At 42.9% G+C, this 15,520-nt stretch overlaps 1 long non-coding RNA gene across 1 annotated transcript; it reads left to right on the top strand.

Moving 5' to 3' along the window:
• The first annotated feature begins 13,612 nt into the window (after positions 1–13,612).
• Positions 13,613–15,242, top strand: LOC309506521. Its single transcript, XR_014208831.1, has 3 exons — positions 13,613–13,656; positions 13,834–14,068; positions 14,251–15,242. It is a non-coding gene; the product is annotated as an uncharacterized lncRNA (long non-coding RNA).
• The last annotated feature ends 278 nt before the right edge of the window (positions 15,243–15,520 follow it).

A 15,520-nucleotide genomic window follows, 5' to 3' on the forward strand; every position in this document is an offset into this window, starting at 1 on the left:
CACGGATCTCAAGCTGTCTGGCAGACATCTCAGCATGGATGAAGGAACATCACCTGCAGCTCAACCTGGCAAAGACTGAGCTTCTCGTCCTCTCTGCCAATCCATCTCTACAGCACGACTTCACTATCCAGCTATATTCATCATCAATCACCCCATCAAGGTCAGTCAGAAATCTTGGAGTAATATTGGATGAGCAGCTGACCTTCACAGACCAAATTACAAAGACATGCAGGAAGATCAGGCCTTTCCAAACTGAGCATGCAACACAACTTCTCGTCCAGGCCCTGGTCATATCTAGGCTTGATTACTGCAATGTTCTTCTGGCTGGACTTTCATCATGTGCAACCAAACCTCTACAAATGATTCAGAATGCTGCAGCTTGTCTTGTCTTCAATGAGCCCAAAAGGGCCCACGTCACTCTGTTCATCTCTCTGAACTGGCTACCACTCGCTGCTCGCATCAAGTTTAAGGTATTGACCCAGTAGCAGTTTTTGGCATGGGCGAACTGGGCAGCATTTTTTCACGTCACGTGGGGGGTGGCACGAGCAGTAAAAAAAATAAATAAAAAATAAAAATAATCTGTGCCGCAAAGCGGTTTTCTTTTATCTATCATTTCACTGTGTGGGGAATTGGCAAATTGGCACCCCCTGCAGCTGCAGGCGCCCCTGCTTGCTGAGAAGGTGCCGTGCACAGAAGCTGTGTGAGAAGGGGAAAGGAGAGGGGGAGGGGGTTCAGGGGACAGTTCACCTTTGGGTCTCTCCTAAATGGAATGGACAAGGGGGGAACAACGGGGGATCCACTGTATAGAGCAAAATATGTATCTCTGATTCTGTTCTTTTATCTGGCATTTAAGGGTGATATGTATAGGCCTACAAAACATATTTTATTTCCACTGATGCAAATGTACCACAAATGGAAACACCAAGGATAGTTTATTAATGTGGAAAGTGGGTTGTGCCATGTGTAAATATGACGTACGTTCCATTTTTAAAGTTCAAACAATATGTTTTGTTACCTTACAAGGAAGTTGTAAGTCGCTCAGTGATGTATATAAGCTCAATCTTACTGTACCACCGCAGAGAAACATAAAGGCATGATGGGGTGAGAGGAAGGAAACATAGAGATGATGGGGTGAGGGAGGACAAACCTAGAGAAACCATTTACTGCTAGCAAAATGGGATGAGAGGATAGAGGAATGGGGAACAGAGAAATCTAGAATGAAGACCACCTCTCTTGTAGCTTTATTCTTATATGCCTGTTTCTCTCCTATGCTGACACATGTATAAATAATAAATCTCTTGTCAAAGGTAACTGGTGTGGCTTCCGTGATTCAACCATAATGGGGGAAAGCATGATGATTTTTAAATCTACAGTCCTCATTTGTAAGTCGTTTTGGATAAAGGCGTCTGCTAAATGACTAAATGTAAATGTAGTATGATCTGGGTGGAAAGGTGGAGTGTGGGATTGATCTGGGTAGAAGATAGGAGGACGTGTGTGTTCAAACCAAGGAGGGTGGGCTTGCTCTGGGAATGGCCTATGGACAGGAAGTCTGCTGGCGAGGAACTGGGTGAACATGCTCATCATACGTAACTCTTGGGCTTTGAGTTGAAGCTCTGCATCATCCGTCTGGCTGAGAGTACTGGCAAATTTCTGTGCAATCAGAAAATTGCGGATTCCATTGTGGATTCCATCTTGTTTTTCGGTTTTCTCCGTGTTGTAGATGGACCTGTAAAAAACAGAATTTCTTTGTTTAGAGGAAATTGTTTATGACAGTAACTACATTTAGTAAGTTACTACATTAGTAACTTACATTAACATTTAGTATTTTACAAGTATTTGTAAAATGGACACACAATAAAACATAATCAAACAATTCCAGTTCCACCCTCCTGATGGTGTGCACCAGTTGCTTCTTTGATGGATGAGGTAGGCCTATTGTCACTTGAAGGGGTCGAGTCACTGAATGAGGTCTCAGGAGAATCATGAGATGTATCATGAGGATCATCTGGATAAAAACAAATCCATTCCTGACACATAAAAATAACAACTAGAACATAAGAGAATTGTGCTATTTAATAGTTCAGTTTTGGATGTGAAATATATGAATAAAGCATTTTCAATTTTGGATGTTTAATATGTTTAAAGTCTATTATAAAGTCTGTTTCTGGGTGGGGGGCACTAACATAAATTAACACATCACATTTTCTCATCTGGCGACAAGACGACAACTTGCGAACATTAAAGGGTTAGTTTACCCCAAAATTTAAATGATGTCATTAATGACTCACCCTCATGTCGTTCCAAGCCCGTAAGACCTCCATTCCTCTTCGGAACACAGTTTAAGATATTTTAGATTTAGTCCGAGAGCTTTCTGTCCCTCCATTGAAAATGTATGTACGGTATACTGTCCATATCCAGAAAGGCAATAAAGACATCATCAAAGTAGTCCATGTGACTACAGTGGCTCAATCTTAAGTTTATAAAGCGACGAGAATACTTTTTGTGCGCAAAAAACAACAAAAATAACGACTTTATTCCACTATTCATTTCCTTCTCTCTGGGCCTCGAGTTAGTTCACGTAGTATAACTGCGTAGTGCATCTGGGTTGTACGTCACACGTAGGCTCACTATCTCCCGTGAACACGCGTCGACCGTTGCCGGAAGCCAGTTGTTTTCGTTTATAAAGTTTTAAATATGTATATTTTTACGACAAAACCGCACGGATTACCCTCAGAAGGCCTTAATTTATCCCCCTGGAGCCGGATGGATTACTTTTGTGAAGGATGCATGCACATTTTTGGGACTTGAAGGAGTGGACCCCATAACTTCACATTATAACCACTGAAAGATCTAAGACATTTTCTAAAATAACTGAAAATGTGTTCGTCTGAAAAATGATTGACATATGCATCTCGAACGGCTTGAGGGTGAGTAAATCATGGGTTTAATATCATTTTTGGCCGAACTATCCCTTTAAACCATTCAAGAGCACTTCCTTTTATGCCTGCACAGTGCTCCAAGCGAGTAAGCAGGACAGCATGGTCAACAGTGTCAAACGCAGCACTCAGATCTAGGAGCACAAGCACAGCATAGAGTCGTCAATAAGTAGAATATCATTTAAAACCTTCAGGAGTGCCGTCTCTGTAGAGTGGTATTTTCTAAAACCTGATTGAAAGACCTTAAATATCTTATTTTCATCTAAAAAAACTCTGCAGTTGTTGAAGAACTGTTTTCTCAAGGATCTGTATTCTGAGAAACTTATAGTGACAGTTATTTCTTAATTTGTGTCAGGAGTTATGAAATAAAAAAATTAGTCGATACCTTTAATATGAATTATGAGTGTCAGCCGCTCACATTCAGAAAAAACTCCAGTGCTGTCGTCATGACAGCGCTTGACAAAACAACGTCCCTCAGGGCTTTAGCTCAAAAATGTGCAGATTTGGAGAAATATTGATATATTCTCATAGGTTTTCATCAGATTTCTATAGACAGGAATAATATTTATTGAATTTATGCCCAAATGCGTCGATGTAATCATTATGAGCGCTGGATACTCTGATGTATTGTGTGTTCAATCCATACCAGCAGCCTGAGGGCGCTATATGCACAATAATAGCCCATATATGGAACACATATATGCCTCGGACACATTTAAAGCTAACAGAGATCGCTGTAACATGCAGATAAAGATGTTTTGAAGACAATACGATTTTTTATCTGAAGTCAAATTAGATCACAGAAGATTATTTAAAACACCCGACTTGCGTTATAAAGTAAGTTTGGAGCACAAACATGGTTTTAATCTCATAAATTGTTGTGTATTGATGGTGTGCTAAGCTAACATGCTAGCTAGCCCTGGGTGCACCTGCCACCTAGCAGTTATTCTTTTATGATTTTTTCCTAAATAGGAATGCTTACTGAAATGTTTCTTTATTCAAGATGGGCATTTGATACAGTTTCAAATATGAAGTGAGAACTTTGATGAAAGAAATTAGGGATTGAAACCCTATGAATAGCCTGTGAATAGCCAGTCGTTAGTAATTATAATGCAAACAAAAGAAATGCATATTTAGAGCCATAACCAGGCTGGAGAGGTGTGAATGTGTGCAGGGGAGACTGACACTTAAAGGGCACCTATTATGCAAAATTCAATTTTACATGGTGTTTGAACATAAATGTGTGTTGGCATTGTGTGAGCAAAACCACCCTAGAACGATAAAAATCCACCCAGTAGTTTTTTTTACTATCTCAATAAATCATAAGCACTGTCTCAGAACGCCCTGTTCTAAGATTGCTCTCACTGTGACGTAGAATTGCGCTAAGCCCCACCGACGTGGTTTGATTGACAATCTGGTTTTGGCATAGACCCCGCCCTCGGTGATCTGTACACCATCCTCCATTGTTTCAACGACAGCCGGTAATGTCTCCTAAGAAGAGTAACGTTAGGTGTTCTGTTGTGGGATGTAAGAATGGACATAGTAGTCTTCACTGACATCAGAGCCACTGAAAACGCAGAGGATAGATTTTATTTATGAAGAAAAGGCGCCACTTAAACTTCCTAAATACGTTTATGTTTGCGCGAATCATTTTCTGACTGACTGTTTAGTGAACAAGGGTTAAAGTTAATCCTCAAGTGGGGATCGTTGCCTACTGTTCGCGATCCAACGTCACCTCCAGAAGAAGTAAGTGTATTTTATGATTTTTGAGAAAATAGTCATTTCAATCGATGTCAGCCAGTTCAACAACAAATGCGTCTAAAGCTATTTATTGTCGTCGTCATAGGATGTCTCAACAAACAACGTCAGACAGTTTTATGTCACGTATCATTTTTTGCAGCAATTACAAATGTAAATAAATTAAGGTCTGCTCTATCTCCATAGACAGTAGCCTATATAAACGTCTATCTCCCTGCAGCATATGTTTTCTGGTTCTGTAGCCATCTTCTCACATTTGCCACATAAGCACCTGTACGACAAGTAATGTCAACATGACGCAACAGCACCCCTGGCATAAATATAATTTCGTTTGTACTTAAGAAAAAAAAAAAAAAAAACGTTTGTACTTAGCAAACGTTATCACAGTATTTGTTGTGTGTAGTTTCAAAAAATTGCGCGAACGTTATCACAATTCGTGTGTGTGTGTGTGTGTGTGTGTGTTGCACATCCATAATTGCAAAGGGGACGCGATTAAAACTTTGTAAGTACATAAATGTATCAAATAACCATTCCGAGACGTTTAGTCCATTCTCTTTCGTGTTTATTCTGTGCCGGACTCTCTTCATCATCTGGGTCCAGCAGGGCGGGGATATGCAGCTCATTTACATTTAAGGTGGTACACACCAAAACAGCTCTTTTTAAAACAGGCCCCAAAAATGACATTTTCAAATGGTTATAATAAATTAACTGTGGGGTATTTTGTGCTGAAACTTCACAAATACATTCTGGGGACACCCAAGACCAATATTACATCTTGGAAAAAGGGGCATAATAGGTGCCCTTTAATGGGGCTCGTTTGCACCTCAAAACAATAGAGACAATAAGACTGAATAGATGGTTAGAAGATGACTAAACATCAGTAGCATTTTAGAGTCTAATCAAAATAAAGTCATATGACTTTATCTTGAAAAACATTTAATTAAATACAGAGTTTTAGACTTATCTTAAGATTTTAAATATAACATGGTCAGACATGTGGCAGCTGCAGTGCATTTCTGGATTGCTACAATGCCAACTTCAATTTTATTTTTCATGAAGATGTTTCATAAAAATACATTTCTAATAACTTTACAACATTTTGAAGCTATTTATAACTATTTTTTTCATTATGACAATAATTAATTCTACATTTACAATAAACTGCCAGCTGTCAGCTTTCAAATGAGATCATACTTGTGCTTTTAGTACCAAGGGTCCATGAACTGTATCTGTTTAAGTTTGGGTATGCCATTTCTGGGGATTTTTCAAAAGTGGGGTTGCAGCTTAACAGGTTAATCATAGTCACACGGTATGGACCCACTGCATCAAAAACTTGTTTCAGGAAATATGGAGGCATGACATCAATGGAAGAGCCTGAAGGCTTAAGCTGGTATACTAATTCTTGAAGATGTAAAAAATAAATAGGTTCAAATTGACTGAACTCTGCAAAGCAAACAGAGGGAATGGACGGATCAGAAGCAGGGGGAGATATCCCCGATCTGATAGCATAAATCTTATTAACAAAAAATCTCAGAAAATCCTCACACATTGTTTTTGACACAGCAGGATACTCAGAGACCATTGGGTTAACAACAGAGTTAAAAACAGTAAAAAGTGTTTTGGGCCTATGATAATTATTGTTATAAGATCCGCAAAATACCTACATTTTGCTATACTGCCGTCTGGAAATTGGATAATGATTCTCTTAATAATTCAAACGAAATCTGGAGCCGGTCCCTTTTCCACTTACGCTCCGCTCGTCTACAGATCTGCCTCGAACAGCGTACATTATCGTCAATCCAGGGCTCAGATCTAGGTTTGAGTTTTAAAGTCTTTACAGGAGCAACTGAATCCAAGACATTCAAAAAAGTGGAGTTGAGTCTACATAGGAGATTTGAATAATGAAAGTTCAAAGACAAAACATTTAGCCTATTATCTGAATCACCTTGTTAAATTATATAGTTATCTTCTACACAAAACATCCGTTACAACGTAAAAAAAAAAAGAAAAAAAAAAAGAATTGTTTCAATTAGTTTAAATGCATGATGATCACTGGCTGTTTGGCTTATATATTGTTAGATACCTTAAGAAAGCAAATAATCAAATTAAAAAATAATTATTAAAAATAAGCAAATAATCTAGGAATATAAATGCACTTACATCATAATCTTGTACAGCAGTTGTCGTTCACATTTTGACTATTAACAAGAGGATGACAAAACGCCTCGGTTACGACTGTAACCTCGGTTCCCTGAAGAGGGAACGAGCGTTGCGTCGAGAAATGACGCTGTGGGAACGCTTTGCGTGATGACGTCTTGAAGCACATGTAAAATCAGTCCAATGGTGTGGCGGAACGTCAGAGGCGGGTGACGTCACGTACCAGGAAACTATAAAAGCCGGCCCAAAACAGAAAACGAAAGCTTCGTAAAAGTCTGAAGTCGAGCTGACAGGCATGAATGAGATATGGCAGGGCGACGCAACGCTCGTTCCCTCTTCAGGGAACCGAGGTTACAGTCGTAACCGAGGCGTTCCCTTTCAAGGGAACTCCCGTTGCGTCGAGAAATGACGCTGTGGGAACGTCTATACCAACGCCTCCATAGCTACAAATGTCTGTCCTGTGTGAAATCCGTAGAGCAGCACTAGGAAGACAAAACATGAGACCCTGGAGCAGAGTCTAGATCCAGAGAGTAAAACCTGACGAAAGTGTGCGGTGAGGACCAGCCTGCCGCATCACAGACGTCCTGTAAAGAAACTCCTGAAATAAGGGCCTTAGAGGCCGCCATACTCCTCGTCGAGTGCGACCGGACAGCCAAAGGAGAAGGCTGCCCAGCCGCCTCATAAGCAAGTGAGATAGCCTCGACCACCCACTTGCTCATCCTTTGCTTAGACACCAGGCCCCCTTTGTTAGGGGACCCAAAGCACACAAATAATTGATCACTTTTACGCCACAAGGCAGCTCTGTGGACGTAAGCGTCTAACGCCCGCACAGGGCAAAGCAAATTATTAGCCTCCTGGTCAGCATTTTGAAAGGGAGGAGGACAGAAGGCCTGCAGAACAACAGGTCTGACCACATTAGTGGGGACCTTGGGGATATAACCCAGTCTCGGATGAAGGAACGCTTTAACCATACCCGGAGCAAACTCTAAGCATGACGGAGCCACCGACAATGCTTGAAGATCCCCTATTCTCTTAAGAGAAGAAATAGCCAGAAGGAAAAGAGCTTTCAGAGTAAGAAACTTCTCAGGAACCTCCTCAATGGGCTCAAAGGGGGCCTGGGATAAGCCTTGTAGCACAAAGGACAAATCCCAAGGTGGCACCCTAGAGCGAACTGCAGGCCTCAACCTCCAAGTGCCACGAAGGAAACGAGATACCAAGGGGTCTTTCCCCACAGACATTCCACCCAAAGGAATGTGGTAAGCACCTATGGCCGCCACATAAACCTTTAAAGTGGACGGGGTCAGACCTGCAGTGAACCGGTCCTGCAGGAACTCCAGCACTGTACCAATTGGGCAGTGGACTGGGTCCAACCGACGGTCACTACACCAGGAAGTGAATACTCTCCACTTCAGGGCATAAAGTTTCCTCGTGGAGGGAGCTCTGGACTGTAGAATGGTCTCAACAACCTCGGTTGAGAGACCTGACTCTATGAGCTGGGCCCCCTCAGAGGCCAAGCCCACAGGTTCCACAGTTCTGGCCGAGGGTGAAATATCGAGCCCTCTGCCTGGGACAGAAGGTCCCTCCTGACGGGTAACTCCAGAGGATGCCCGTCGAGGAGGGACACAAGATCGGGAAACCATACTCTGCCCGGCCAGCGCGGGGCTATAAGAAGTAGATGGACCCGGTCCCTGCGAACTCTTTCCAGAACTCCCGGGAGCAGAGCAACTGGGGGAAAGGCGTACAGACGTAGCCTCGGCCACGTCTGTACCATAGCATCCAGTCCCAGAGGAGCTGGATGCGTGAGGGAGAACCAAAGTGGACAGTGAGACGTCTCTCGAGACGCAAACAGATCCACTTGTGCTTGGCCAAACTCCCTCCATATCAGCTCCACCACCTCGGGGTGGAGCCTCCATTCCCCGGGCCTCGGCCCCTGCCTCGACAGAGTGTCTGCTCCTATATTCTGTACCCCGGGGATGTAAGCTGCCCTGAGTGACAGTAACTTCCCCTGGGACCACAAGAGGATATGGCGTGCCAAGTTGGATAACGGGCGCGAGCGCAAACCCCCTTGGTGGTTGATATAGGCGACTACCGATGTGTTGTCCGTATGTACTAACACATGGTGCCCCCTGAGATCTGTGATAAAGCTCCTCAGAGCCCGGAAGACAGCTAACATCTCTAGGCGATTGATATGCCAGGAACGATGATGGTCTTCCCACAGACCTTGAGCCGAGCGACCCTCCAGGATCGATCCCCAGCCCGTGAGGGAAGCATCCGTCGTTAGCAATTTGCGACGACAAGGAGCTCCCAACACTGGGCCCTGGGACAGGAACCAAGGCTTCTTCCACATAACCAAGGCACGTAGGCATCGCCGCGTGACCTTGATTGTGCGAAATGGGTTGCCCCTCGGGGAAAACCCCCTGGTCCTGAGCCACCACTGCAGGGGCCTCATGTGTAGCAGTCCAAAAGGTATCACGTTGGAAGCTGCTGCCATGAGACCCAACAGTCTCTGGAACTGTTTGACAGTGAGTAGCTGGCCTAGCTTTACACTTTTCACAGCTGCAAGGATGGAATCTATCCGTGGCGGTGACAGGCGCGCCTGCATCGACACAGAATCCCAAACCACGCCTAGAAAAGTGGTCCTCTGTAATGGAGAAAGCACACTCTTCTTGGCGTTCAGCCGTAACCCCAACTCTTTCATGTGGGCAAGAACAACATCTCGATGTTGAACCGCCATCTGATGCGAATGAGCTAAAATCAACCAATCGTCGATGTAGTTCATAATGCGAATACCCTGGAGGCGCAGTGGCGCCAGAGCTGCATCCATGCATTTGGTGAAAGTGCGGGGTGATAAAGCTAGGCCGAATGGAAGAACTCGATATTGGTATGCTTTGCCCCCGAAAGCAAACCTCAGGAACTTCCAATGACACGGACGGATGGATATATGGAAATATGCGTCCTTGAGGTCTATCGTGACAAACCAGTCCTCGGACCTGATCTGTGGCACGATCTGCCTCAATGTTAACATTTTGAACTTGAGCTGCATGACTGACTCGTTCAGAACTCGAAGATCTAAAATGGGACGCAATCCCCCGTCCTTTTTTGGAACTATGAAGTACCGGCTGTAAAACCCGGTTTCCCTGCTGGAGGGAGGTACATATTCTATGGCCCCTTTCTCTAACAGAGTGTTCACTTCCTGTTCCATAACCAGAACCTGCTCGGGGCCCACCACTGTGGGCAGGACCCCCATAAACCGAGGTGGGCGTTTCTTGAATTGTATCTGATACCCTTTTTCCACGGTCTGCAGAACCCAACGAGAAACATTTGACAGTAGCTTCCACGCTGTCAAAGATTCTACTAGAGGTACCAGCCTCTCGAGACTGGTTTCTGGATTTTGTTGCTGTTGAGTAGTCGGTTCGACGCCCTGTAACGGCGAACCGGCAGGGAACGACCGAACAGACTGCTCTAGCACCCTCCTCGGAGGGGGCGGGCATCCCGAGGCCACTACGTTTCCGGGTGGACCTTGAGATATGTGCTCGCCGGAGACCGCTGCGCCCTGTAACACCAGAGGTGGCAGGGTTGGCAGAACGGTCCCCTGAGGGCACCGAAGAGAGACGGGCACCGTAAAATGAGGTGTTAACCGCTCTACTTCGGGGGGGACTACCCTCATTTGTCCTGGGTCCTCGGACGTCAGGACTTTTTCCCAGCAGCCTTCTTGGCGGTAATAACGGTCCGCAGATCCGTTCTACCCCTCGAAGACTGCTGGGTTTGAGCGCGCCCTCCGTGTCCCCGAGGTTTTTGTGGGGGAGCACGGGAGGAAACGCTCTGTTTTTGAGTGGCACGGTGCTCAGCGCTCTTTTTAGAGGAGTGAGGCTGCTCCCGCTCAGCAGCCTCATAGAAAGAACGGCGGGGGAGGAGTTTTTGCAATGCAGCTGCCTGTTTAGCAGCTTCCTGAGATTTAGCTACTGCACTGTTTACTGCATCGCCAAATAAACCCACAGTGGAAACCGGAGCATCTAAGAGAACATGTTTTTCTTTCTCTTTTATATCACTCAGGTTGAGCCACAGATGCCTCTCAGTGGCCACCAGGGCTGCCATAGACCGCCCGATTGATTTAGCGGTCTCCTTGGTGGCCCTGAGAGACAAATCTGTGGCTCTGCGTAGTTCAGCCACTGTATCGGGACCAATTCCCCCGCCCTCCTCTAAATCCCCCAATAATTCTGCTTGATATGCTTGCATAATGGACATCGTATGCAGACACGCTTAGGCTGAGCACGAGATGGCAGGAAGCGTTCGTCGAGCTTACTTTTCGAGCGAACGTCCTGCCTATCCTCTGGCCACTCAATAGATAGTCTGTCAACTGCTCTAGTAATAACATCGAGCAGTTCCTCAAACGCATGAGACTGAGGTGGCGAATCCTCAGACTCAGCTTCAACACTCACAACATCCAACTCCTCAGAGCTGGACAATTGCAGTATTGGTGCCTCTATCAGGGGGGAAGAAACCGCAGCGCGTGCTTCCGCACCCTGATGAGAGGCACTGGATCTGTCAGATTGATGCTGAGATAAGGCAGAGCCCGTCTCAACATCCACTGACAGATCCATTTGCGAACCCCAGGTCTGAGATCGCCGCCGAGCCTCAGCCGCGGCGGGACCCGAGCCCTGGGGAACGTGGTCGGGATTGAACCGAGCCAAACGGGATCGGAGCGTACGCAATGGAAGCGCACAGCAATGCTCACAGTCACCACCCTCGAGTGCTGACTGGGCATGCTCCTCTCCCAAACAAACAACACAAAGAGTGTGTGTGTCACCTCCCGTTAAATAACGCGGGCAGGGATGGACACACACTCGATACTGCTGCTTGCTCGCCATAACTGAATCAATATATATATATATAGAGACAGACAACACAGAGCGCAACTGAAGACTCAGAAAGCTTTCGTTTTCTGTTTTGGGCCGGCTTTTATAGTTTCCTGGTACGTGACGTCACCCGCCTCTGACGTTCCGCCACACCATTGGACTGATTTTACATGTGCTTCAAGACGTCATCACGCAAAGCGTTCCCACAGCGTCATTTCTCGACGCAACGGGAGTTCCCTTGAAAGGGAACTAACCTTTGGTACATCAAAAATGTATGGTTCTATGTATTAATACTATGGTTCAACAAATAATGTAAAGGTTAAATAATAATTCACTTAAGCTGAGAAGTTAACAAAAAATATTCCACAAGGATAGGTTGATAAATTAACAACAGCAGAAAGAAAGAAAGAAAGAAAGAAAGAAAGAAAGAAAGAAAGAAAGAAAAGGCATTTGAAATGTATCCCACTCTACCACAAAGAGGCATATTGAACTAATGTTTACAGTTTTATTTGTATTCAAAATATTCAAAAATAATGTTTTTTTTATTAAAAAAAGTGATACCTACTCTCAGATAAATTAGGCCTATGATTAATCAGATGCAAATAGAAATATAAAACCAGTCCTAATTGAAAGAAAACAAGTTGACAAAAAGATTGAATCCATTATTGGGTGATAATATAGTATAATGTAAGATTTATAAGCAATTTTTTGTAGGCTGGTCATTTTTGACCGGGAACACCACAAGTGTGACTGTGCCATTTTGTACAAAATAAACGGTTTTCAAAAAAAAATTCCTGGTGAAAAATTAAAGTAGACTAGTGTGATCAACAGTGCCAATTTTTTTCATATTTTATGTAATATTTACAATTTTTTTAAAGATTGAATCGGAATCCAATATTGGGTGATTGTATAGCATAACAAGTGATTTATAAGCTATTTTTTGTAGGCCGGTCATTTTTGACCGGGAACACAAAATGTGTTATAGGGTTTTGAACACAACCTGAGGGTTAAATAACTTTAATTCATATTGTTTACTCTGGTATCCTCTCTACCTGTCCCTGTAGTCATCATGGCCTCCTCATTTTCAGCGAGGGACTGGCTTATCTGCTGCTCAGAAGCCACAAAAATAATAAGAGGTCATTTTACTGCATACACAGATCAAGCTTGAGTTTTGTTATCAATATTAAATTGCATAATATTTGCAAAGTATATGAATCGCCATGTATTGGGTGATACAAAAAGGCTAATATTTTAATTAAATTTTATATTTTGCTTGTAAATAGGTTGACAACGCTACAACGGTATTAGCCGAATAATTACGTTGCAGCGTTGCTAATGCTAATCATTACTAGACCTATCTCTCTTTACCTGATGCCACTTGTGTTTGTCCTCTTGAAAATAAATCTGTAAGCTTGGCACATTTGGCAGCATCCTCCTCCAATGCCTTTTTTTTTTTTTTTCAATCTGGCTTTTTCAGCCCCTCCTGGCCTCTTCCTCCCATCCATCCTCCCTGATGAGTACCGTTACGGTAGGGCCGGCCCAGAAAACGTTTTGGAAAAGATGGGCTATGGACCCAACCAACTCTATGAGAGGGGAGGGGAGAACTCCCTCTCATGGTACAACCCATGCAGAAGCTGCGCGCTTCAGAATGCGGAACGTGTGTAGCCTAATGTAACTAACGTGACAAATGTGAAAAACATAATAATAATAATAATTCCTCGACTGGCCCAAAAGTGAAGCAGCCCACTGGGAATTCTCCCGATTCTCCCGATTACCCACCCCGGGCCTGGCCTATTTGATAAACAGATTTCACTTGTTTTCTGTTATTAAATCAGGGTTCACTTGAAAATTCACATTATCCTCCTTGAACTCATTCTAACAACTTAATGTTTTAATATGTTTCAGACCAGATGGAGGTGAAAGAGCAAAGACAAGAACTGAAGTTAAAGGTGATGATGCTGTAGTTTGTTTCAGCCTGTTGACACCAATAAAATGAGCTTAATGTGCCAATTTACAGAAGATCTCAGACATCACCATAATGAATGAGCTGAAAACAGGGAACTTTTGGAGACAAAGAGGTTTTCAGCAGCAGTTTAACATGATGACTCTGTACTTTTTAAATGCAGATTGGATAAAAACACAGTGATCACAGTTCACACCTGCAGTGAAGCCCCTCCCACAACAATTCACCAATAAATACTGGGGATATTCCCATCATCCTACAAGAGAAGGACAAACTCCAGGAGTAGCAGCTGAAATCTGTGTGACTGTTAAAGATGGAGTTTATTAAAGAGGAGATTGAAGACATGAGTGATCCAGAACCATCCAGAATAAAACATGAAGATACTGAGGAACAAACAGGTTGGTGTCCATTCTTGATTCTTCATTGTTGACACATCCAAATGATCATAACATTGTATATAGAATATGTATATAATATATCAAAAAGTGAATGACAGAACAGTGAAAGATCTGATCTCTGTAGCTTTCTGCTATTAAATAAGGGTTCACTTGAACTGATTCGAACTTGATGTGTATTTTAGACCAGGTGAGAGTGAAAGAGCAAAGACAAGAACTGAATGAAGTGAAGGAGGAACATCGTAACTTTACAATTCAAAGAACAAAAGCCAAAAAGAAGCACATGTGCACTCAGTGTGGAAAGAGTTTCACACGGAAAGGAAACCTAAAGAAACACATGAGAATTCACACTAGAGAGAAACCGTATACATGCACTCAGTGTGGAAAGAGTTTCACACGGAAAGGAACCCTTAACACACACATGAGAATTCACACTGGAGAGAAACCGTATACATGCACTCAGTGTGGAAAGAGTTTCACGCGGAAAGGAACCCTTAACACACACATGAGAATTCACACTGGAGAGAAACCGTATACATGCACTCAGTGTGGACAGAGTTTTTCTCAAGCATCAACTCTCAGTGTTCATCTGCGTGTTCACTCTGGAGAAAAACCATTTAACTGTGATCAGTGTGGTAAAGATTTTATTTCATCATCAAATCTAAAAACACACCTGAAACTTCATTCAGATGAGAGGCCTTATGTGTGTTCTCTCTGTGGAAAGAGTTTTTCAAGGCTGAACAGTTTTAAACAGCACCAGAAAACACACAATGAAGCGAGAGAGTATATGTGTTGTGACTGTGGGAAGAGCTTTACTAGAGCTGAGCATCTGAAACAGCACCAAAGAATTCATACTGGAGAAAAACCTTACAAGGGCTCAAATTGTGACAAGAGTTTCACTCATTCTGGAACCCTGAAATCACACTAGCGAGTTCATACTGGAGAGAAGCCGTACGCCTGTACTCAGTGTGGGAAGAGTTTCACCACATCATCTTATCTAGGGACTCATATTAGAAAGCATTGTTCTGTGTTACAGTGAGCAAATGTTTTGTTAGATTCACATAAAGTAAATGTGTAGTTAGTTAACTAATGAACTAGTGTTGCTGTAAAATGCTGCAAGATTTGTGTTTTATATGTTAGAGAACAAGAAATACAATTATTGAAAATGATTTTGATGGAACGCTTACTCAAAGAAATACCAAAATTAAAAGAGATTGGAAACAAATGTAGAAAAACAACAACAATCTGTTATTTGTTAATATATGAAACAAAAATTTTGTTTTGTTTTTTACTTTTGTTTTAGTTACATAAAGCTTGTTATTACATAAACAGATGTATATACAATAACAACAAATAAAATGACCATTTCACTGACAATGTGTGATTTTGTGAGTTAAAGGTTTCTACAGATCCAATAATTAAAATAAACTGAGATTCAGATAAAGCAGAAGTATA

Source organism: Leuciscus leuciscus, assembly GCF_965113295.1.
Source record: "Leuciscus leuciscus genome assembly, chromosome: 9".
Taxonomy (NCBI): Eukaryota; Metazoa; Chordata; class Actinopteri; order Cypriniformes; family Leuciscidae; genus Leuciscus; species Leuciscus leuciscus.